This window comes from Ovis aries, chromosome 12, assembly GCF_016772045.2.
Source record: "Ovis aries strain OAR_USU_Benz2616 breed Rambouillet chromosome 12, ARS-UI_Ramb_v3.0, whole genome shotgun sequence".
Lineage (NCBI taxonomy): Eukaryota > Metazoa > Chordata > Mammalia > Artiodactyla > Bovidae > Ovis > Ovis aries.
In genome coordinates, this window is record NC_056065.1 from 42,855,019 (window position 1) to 42,863,799 (window position 8,781).

General features: G+C 41.5%; 1 protein-coding gene across 4 annotated transcripts in view; it reads right to left on the reverse strand.

The window, feature by feature from the left end:
• Positions 1 to 8,781, reverse strand: part of NMNAT1 (nicotinamide nucleotide adenylyltransferase 1) — a 55,517-nt gene that overhangs the window by 21,862 nt on the left and 24,874 nt on the right. For 2 of the 4 annotated variants that reach the window (XM_015099222.3, XM_060396502.1), the window contains exons 1-2: positions 8,382 to 8,647; positions 7,774 to 7,902 (exon numbers count right to left, since the gene is read on the reverse strand). The gene's annotated coding sequence lies outside the window, so the exon portion shown is untranslated. Of the gene's footprint in view, positions 1 to 7,773; positions 7,903 to 8,381; positions 8,648 to 8,781 lie in introns of those variants that run through there. The other 2 variants (XM_004013736.5, XM_015099223.4) reach the window with 2 other exon arrangements.

An 8,781-nucleotide genomic window follows, 5' to 3' on the forward strand; every position in this document is an offset into this window, starting at 1 on the left:
ATGTGTAGCACTGAATCACTTGGCTGCACAGCAGAAATTAACACATTATAAATTAACTATATTTTAATAAAATCTAGAAAAAAAGATTTTATTAAGATTCTGAGGCAATTCAACCCAGTAAACTGATGCTGTTCTGCCATCTTTTTAGGTTTTACCGTGCTGCTTATTCGGATGGAACCGGTCCCACAGGCACTAAAGAGGATGTTTTCTGTATTTGGTGTGGGATCCTTCATTGAGGGAGTCTGCACCATAGTGTTAACATTTTTGGCAACCGACTGTGTACGTTTTTAAATATTGAATTTCTAAAGGCTCATCTTAATCTGAAAGCTTGGCTGTATACAATGCACTTTTAGTCTTCAACATTTATTTTCTACCTCAAACTAAAAAAATAGAGATGGAGGCTTCCCTGGTGGTCCAGTGGTTAAGAATCCGCCTTGCAATGCAGGGGACACCTGTGCGATCCCTGGTCTGGGAAGATCCCACATGCTGCAGAGCAACTAATTCCATGAGCTGCAACCACTGAGCCCGTGCTCTGCAACTACTGAAGCCTGTGTGCCTAGAGCCCGTGTTCTGCAACAAGAGAAGCCACTGCAACGAGCAGCTCGGGTACCACAATGAAGAGTAGCCCCTACCTGCCACAACTAAAGAAAACCTAAGGGCAGCAATTAGACCCACCACAGCCAAAATATTTTAAAAACAAACCTTTTGAAAGAATAAAGATGGAGAGACAGACCTCCTAATTAGACACATGTCACAGTTAAAACATTTCACCAGGGAAGTTTAAAAACTCCATGAGAGATTTTTCTTTTTGGAGGGTGAATTCCACTTTACCAGAACTATACATACAAAAAAAGTTAAGACATTAATCAACAGTGGAACTGGGTTGGCACATTAAGCAGCAAGCCTTCCATCTCTTGCTAAATTGGTGCCTTTTTAAAAATCCTTTCAGCAAAAACATTTAAAATATGTGTTGCAATTATAAGACAAGTAATTCCTCACAGTGCTCTTTTCTTCCCCAATACAGGCAAAAACCACTCCTGAACTGTACTACTTGTCTGCGCTGCTCTCAGTGAGCAGCTTGGTTTCTACAGGTAATCACAAACTTCCAGAGTAACCTATCCCTGTCAAAGGTGTGCCAGTCCTTCAAGGGAAGTAAATGCTCAGCTAGAATTGTTATAGGTTGGCCAAAAAGTTTGCTCAGGTTTTCCCACAAGTGGAAACTTATGGTCAACCCGCTACGTTACAAGGGTTACAAGGGGAAGCCCTAGTTCCTCTTAAAGCAGGTGCTCCAAGAAGCACATAAAAGTGGAGAGTGATTTCCCTGGCGGTCCAGTGGTTAAGACTCCGTGCTTCCATTGCAGGGAGCACAGGTTCAATTCCTGGTCAAGGACTAAGATCCTGCAGGCAGCATGGCCAAAAAAAAAGGAGAGGCTTAGAATGGGATATAAAAAGCCATCCTTCCCTGGGATGTCCCTGGTGGTCCGGTGGTTAAGACTCCATGCTCCCACTGCAGTGGGCACAGGTTCAATTCCTGGTCAAGGACTAAGATTCCGAAGGCAGAATGGCCCCCAAAAATGGAGAGGGTTAGAATGGAATATAAAAGCAATCCTTTTCTGGCAGTCCAGCGGTTAACCCTTTTCCTTCCAAAGCAGGGGCTGTGGGTTTGATCCTGGTCAGGAAGCTAATATTCCATATGCCTTGGGGTCAAAAACCAAAACATAAAACAGAAGCAATATTGTAACAAATTCAATAAAGACCTTAAAAATGGTCTACATTAGAAAAAATAAAAAGTCATCTTTCTCACATTATTTCTGCTCCGTTTAATTAGATCCCATTTTTTATCCTACAGTGCTTTTCTCAAGCCTGGGACTGACTTGGCTGTCCAGCGTGATCTGTCCAAGGCCAGATGCTAAACCAACAGTCTGAAGCTAGCATTTGAGCCCTGCTGGTCCCCTGCTTTAGACAGGTATCTTTAGCAGGTTGAATCTTTTCCAGGAGCCTTGTCACCTAACAGCTGCAAGCAAGCACATATGACCATCTTCACCCTGCTACTCCTAGATGAAGTGGTCAGTAGAACATCAGAGCCATGACAACAGGAAGCACGTCAAGACCAGTCATTAGCAAGAAAGCTGTCAGGTGACAGTTTTATGAGCACTGATGATGGATAAAGATGAACAGTTCAACCAAAATCACTGGGATGACATCACAACCAAATTCAGCCTCAATAAGGATCTCCTATTAGATATTCTTAAGAACATCACTTGGACTTCCTGAACCTTCTTTATTCTGTTTCAGTAAAGCTAGTAGCATCTACTGGATGACTGTGATAAAAATAAGTACAGAGAAGGAAAAATAAAAATAAAAATCTTAGTAATGAACAAGGGGTCTAATTTCAAAAGAACACAGAGATCCAGACTGTATATTTGAACAAGGTTAATCTATGGCTTCTTTAAAGGTGCAGTGGGAACTTTTAGAGTAAAAATCATCATGAACTCCTCCACCTGGGTGACACCAATTTCTTGCATCATGATAGTAAACTGCTCTCTAGAGAAAACAGCCAACTGACCTGCCATGCTACCCTGTATCCTGGCTTGTTCTGTATGTATTCATAGATTCTAAGGGGTTTTAAGAAGGAGCTAGCCACTCATAGATGCTCTAAAGTCTTTGGGATGGGGAGAAAATGCTGTTTCTTGCGGAAAAAGAAGAGTATTTCTTGGCAGAAGAAATCAGTTCATTTAAAAATATATTTATTTATGTATTTATTTATTTGGCTGCACCAGGTCTTAGCTGTGGGATTTTTTTCTTTAGTTGCAGCATTTGAGATCTTTAGTTGAGGCGTGTGGGATCTAAGTTCTTGTTCCTTCTGGGACTTCACTGGGAGTGTGGAATCTTAGTCACTGGACTGCCCAGGAAGTCCCAGAAGGAACAAGTTTAATACATACATCTCCAAGCACATTGATGACAGACACAGACCTTCACAAATGGGAATGACTGCTTTCCATCTGCTTCTCTGTTCAGGTGGTACCTCCACCTCAACACACTATCCATTCTCCACACCAACACTTACTGAGCACCTTCCACGTTCCAAACATTGCACTAAAACTTAGGAATTAGAAACTCGAGTAACTCGTATGTTGACAGTGAAATCCCCTTAAGTAATTCTCTTACTATGATTAACAGAAACTATTTAAAAATAACATGCGTTTCCCTGGTGACTCAGATGGTAAAGAATCTGCCTGCAATAAGGAGACCCAGGTTCAGTCCCTGGGTCAGGAAGATCCCCTGGAGGAGGGAATGGCTACTTACACCAGTATTCTTGCCTGGGAAATCCCATAGACAGAGGAGCCTGGCGGGATACAGTCCATGGGATCCCAAAGAGTCGGACACGACTGAGCAACTAACACTTTCACTTTTAACAGCCTTTTTACATTCCTTAGATCTTATTAACATGTCAAATAAATGTCAAATGTCAATTTACCTCAAGATTTTTATCAGAAGTTTCTCTTTTTTTTTCTGAACTATCTTGCCCCTGGGCTTCCCTGATAGCTCAGTTGGTAAAGAATCTACCTGCAATGTGGGAGACCTGGGTTCTATCCCTGGGTTAGGAAGATCCCCTGGGGAAGGGAACCCACTCCCAGTCCATGGGGTCGCAAAGAGTTGGACACAACTGAGTGACTTTCACTTTCACTTTTCCGACCCCCAAATCTGATCTACTTGAAGATCTGAGCTGATGACAACTCCAGCCCTTCCAGTTGCTAAAGTCAAGTACCTCAAATCATCCAAAATCTCCTCATACCCCATTAGGAAATCTCAAGGGCTCCATCGTCAAAGTACATTCAGAATCCAGCCATTTTTCTCTAGCTGAAAAAATTTAACTGACTCTTTCTAAATACAAGAGGCTGCTCCTTAAGACCAAGGCTGCTTAATACTTTTGTGTCTTAAAATTATGTAACATTCTGAACATAACTCCAGAAAATGAAATTCTATTTCTTAATTGACAAGCATTAAAGTAGCACTTTAATCCACAACCTACAAAACTGAATCTTCACTTGCTTTTCTCTTTAGTTCCTTTTATTATTATTATTATTATATTTTAAAATCTATCTACATGAACAGTGAAAGTGTTACTCGCTCAGTTGTGTCCGACTCTGTGACCCCATGGACTATAGCCTGTCAGGCTTCTCTCTTGGTGGAATTCTCCAGGCAAGAATACTGGGGTGGGTTGCTTTTCCATTCTCCACGGGATGGATCTTCCTGACCCAGGGATTGAACCTACATCTCCTGCATTGCAGGCAGATTCTTTAGGGCTTCCCTGACAGCTCAAACAGTAAAAGAATCTACATGTATATACATTTTTTAATTGGAGTATAATGGCTTTACAATGTTGTGTTAGTTTCTGCTGTACAACAAAGTGAATCAGCTACACGTATACATATTCTGCTTCCTCTTGAGCCTCCCTCCCACCTCCAGCAACCCACCCTTCTAGGTCGCCAGAGACCTCGGCTAAGCTCCCTGTGCTCTACAGCTGCTTTTTGCGGGGCTCTATTTTATACATGGCAGTGTATATAGGTCAGCACGATTCTCACAACTCATCCCACCCGCCCCTTCCTCACCTCATATCCAATGTCTGCTCTCTGCATCTGCATCTCTATTCCGGCCCTCTAAATAGGTTTATCTATACCATTTTTCTAGATTACGTATCTATGCATTAATATATGATATTTGTTTTTCTCTTTTTGACTTACTTCATTCTGTATGACAGATTCCAAGTCCATCCACAGCTCTACAAAAGACTGAATTCATTCCTTTTCGAATTTTCATTTGCTTTTATGGTTGTATCATTTCCTCCGAAACCAAATCTTGTTTTACCAGACTTAAATTCATTAAACAACATTTATTTGATGTTACTCATATCTTATGAAATATAAATTATGCTCTTTCTGATACAGGTGAAAATTACAGTTTTAAAACTGCCTTTTTTTTAGCCCCCTCATACTTTGAACAGCCACTAGCAGCAGTACTCTCTCACAGACTGGCAACACTTTCTGATATTAACCATATTCGTTTGGAGTGGAAAACGTCTGAGCAACACTGTGGGGGGATGCTTTATTTTAGTAGTTCTTCATCTGGGACCTGGGCTTCTCAGGTGGCACACTGGTAAAGAATCCATCTGCCAATGTAGGGGACGCAGAAGACACTGATTCGATCAGGAAGATCCCCTATTGGAGGAAATGGGGAGCATTCTTGTCTGGAGAATGCCATGGACAGAGGAGCCTGGTGGGCCAAACCGTGGGGTCACAGAGTCAGACACGTACATCACACATGTGGGACCTGGGATCCAGGGGTATAATGTCTCTGAAGCAAAATGTTGGGTATGTGCACCTAGAAGCAACTTTCTGGGAGAATGTTAGAGGAAGTTTCAGAAAATAAAACATTAAGCATCACACTCATTAAATTTACTATAAGAAAAAAAAATTTGATGTTTGATACCTACTACACTCCATTTAAAATTTAAAGAAATTGAAATTTAAAGTTAGTCTTTCCACTACTTTTTTCACAGCTGTTAAATCCTGACAGTGAAAACTTTCTAAATACTAATTGAATTGAATGGAACACTGAATTTCTAAATGCTCAGCTAATCTGAAACCTTGGCTATATTTAATATATCATTAGTCTTTATATTCTACTTACTGTAAAAATAAAGATATGTAAAAATGGGATTCCTAATTACATATGTCATAGTTAAAACATTTCATGGGGGAAAACGTCAAAAAATTCCATGAAGAATTCTCTTTCTTTTTCTACTTTCCTATAATTTTTAAAAGTTAATATGGAACTACTGGGGACTTTCCCGGTTATCCAGTGGTTAAGAATCCACTTGCCAAAGCAGGGGACACGGGTTTGATCTCTGCTCTGGGAAGATTCCACATTCCTCAGGGCAGCTGTGTACCACAGCTACTGAAGTCAATTGCCCAAAAGCCCATGCTCTGCAGCAAAAGAAGTCACTGCAATGAGAAGCCTGCACATTACAATGAAGAGTAGCCCGTGCTAGCCACACTAGCTACACATGCAGCAATGCAGACCCAGTGCAGACAAATATATCTATATATTTATCTCCAATTATGGTTATGTAATGATGGTGATAAATATATCAGTAACATCCATTGAATTCTTCCTGTGTACCAAGCAAGATACTAAGCAGAGACATCACTTTGATGGCAAAGGTCCATATAGTCAAAGCTATGATTTTTTCAGTAGTCCTGTATGGATGTCAGAGTTGGACCATAAAGAAGTCTGAGGACTGTAGAAATGACACTTTCAAACTGGTGTTGGAGAAGATTCTTGAGAGTCCCTTGGACAACAAGGAGATCAAATCAGTCAATCCTAAAGGAAATCAACCCTGAATATTCATTGGAAGGACTGATGCTGAAGCTGAAGCTCCAATACTTTGGCCTCCTGCTGTGAAGACCTGATTCACTGGAAAATACCCTGATGCTGGGAAATATTGAGGGCAAGAGGAGAAGGGGGCAACAGAGGATGAGATGGTTGGATGACATCACTGCCTCTATGGACATGAGTTTGAACAAACTCAGGGAGATAGGGATGAACAGAGAAGCTGCAGTTCAAGGGATCGCAATGAGTCGGACTGCGTTAGTGACTAAATAACAACAACAATGATGTGATACTTATAACATTCCAATGAAGTAGGTACTATTATTATCCCCTCCTTTTTTTGGCGGGGGAAGGCATGTGGGATCTTAGTTCCCTGACCAGGGATCAAACACATGCCCCCTGCAGTACAAGTGTAGTCTTAATCACTGGACCACCAGGAAAGTCCCCTGTCATCTCTTTTTTAGCAGATGAGGAAACTGAAGCTGCAAGAGGCTGATCAACTTGCTCAAGATCTCAGTTTGTGTAACAACCTTGACTCTGAAAGTTCATGCTCTTAACCACTACACAGACTTACAATGGTACATTATCTACTGGCAGACATTTAAAAGAGGCCCATGTGTTCAGAGTGCCTTTGGCTCATGGTACTTCTTGTTAGCCACTTAAGTTTCATCTGACCCTGCATTTTCCTTACCTAGCTGGAGAGCTCTCTGGACTCTCATCCCAAGTCCAAGTTGAAGTGTCCTAAACTCCTCCAGCTGCCAGATAGTATCTATCTGGTTTTCCAGTTATGACTCCCAGTTCTGAGGTTACATTCCCCAACAGTCTCTCCTGTGATGACCTATTTAACGTTCATTCCTTTTTCCAATTTCTTCTCCTCTCTTCCCAACCTCCGTCCAGGCTTGGATTCTATTTTTGTTTGAGAAGTGGATCCTAAACCAATTTATCTTGCCTATGCACTAGAAATACTTTTTCATTACCCACTAACTAAACAAGAACCCAAAGTACGTAAGAAAACTCTCAACACAGAGCCTCTGAATCAGATTAAGTCACCATGAAAGAGCAGGCAAATATTAATACAATGCACATATGGAGAGGCCTTTCCTTCACTGCTTCTAAAATTACACACACTAAAACCAACACAAATGCCTAAATAGAACATCTTATTATCATCATCAAAATTAGGGTACAAACACAGGGAGATGTTTATTCAGCAACATCGTCAAAAGATAAAAGGCGTATATTCCCCAATTTTGTTTTCTGTGGCACTGACCCTAATTATTTGCCACTGGGAGATCCATATCATTCCCAAACGTTGACACTTCCACCCATATTCACATATCAAAAATTAGAGCTAATTTTATTAATATAACACTTACTTACTTTTACAACGGAAGTTCTGTGAATCCAAAGCGTTTTGCAAAGTAGGCTATTGGAACCATTCCAACTTGTGTGTCAACAGTCTTTCGTAAGTTGAACTTGGAACAGTGGTTTCACATACAAACTGTAACCCTGAAAAGACAACTTACTGTGATAAGCAAGAAATTCTATGATCGGACAGATAATTCATTTTGGTGGAGTTCTATGGTAATCTTGGAAGTTTATCCTGAGTGATAGAAACAATTATTTTTAAAGACAAAACCGGAGAAACAATTTCTCCGTAAACCTTGATGTTGTCCTGTGGACTAATAACTTCAAGGATATGGGCTGCGAACATCTGAAGACGGTTTTCACTTAATTTCTGAGTAACTTTTAAGAATGGTGCCAACAGCTAATAGTCTTCTCAAAAAGAGTGAGTATCAAACCGCTACCAGGAAGGTGGATCTGGTCTTTTACAGATTTGGAAAGAAGCAGTTCAGAAAAAAGAGAAGCGCCCAAGCTTCCACCTCGCTTCCACCTCGCTTCCACCAAGCCCAAGAAGCTTCTAGGAAAGAATTTAGTTTTTTTTTCAGAGTTAAGTCACCTGTTCCAAAGGCCAAAGGGAAATTTACCAAGGGTTTTGGTTCCACGGAGAGAAGCTGAAAAAATGAAGGGGCAAGACTCCTTGTCCCAAAGTTGAATGTGATCTCGCTTCAGGGACAGTTGTATTTGACCCTCAAAGAGCCTAACATCTTGGACTCGTCTATGTTGGCGGCTTTAAAAAGGAATCCTGGGCTGCCTCGGCCAGAGACAGATTCTCAACAGCTAGGTGTGGGGACTTACCACGGCTTCACCACGGCCTCACCACGTTTTCAGGGCAGAGCGGCCCGAATCCTCCGGGAGACGCTCCGCAGCCCGAACACAAATGAGGGTAACACCCACGGCCGCACCCACATTGGCTCCGGGAAACCGGATGTGCGTGCGTCTGAGTGAAGTGCTTCTCCGGCAAGCTTCCGCCGAGCTCAGGTAGGC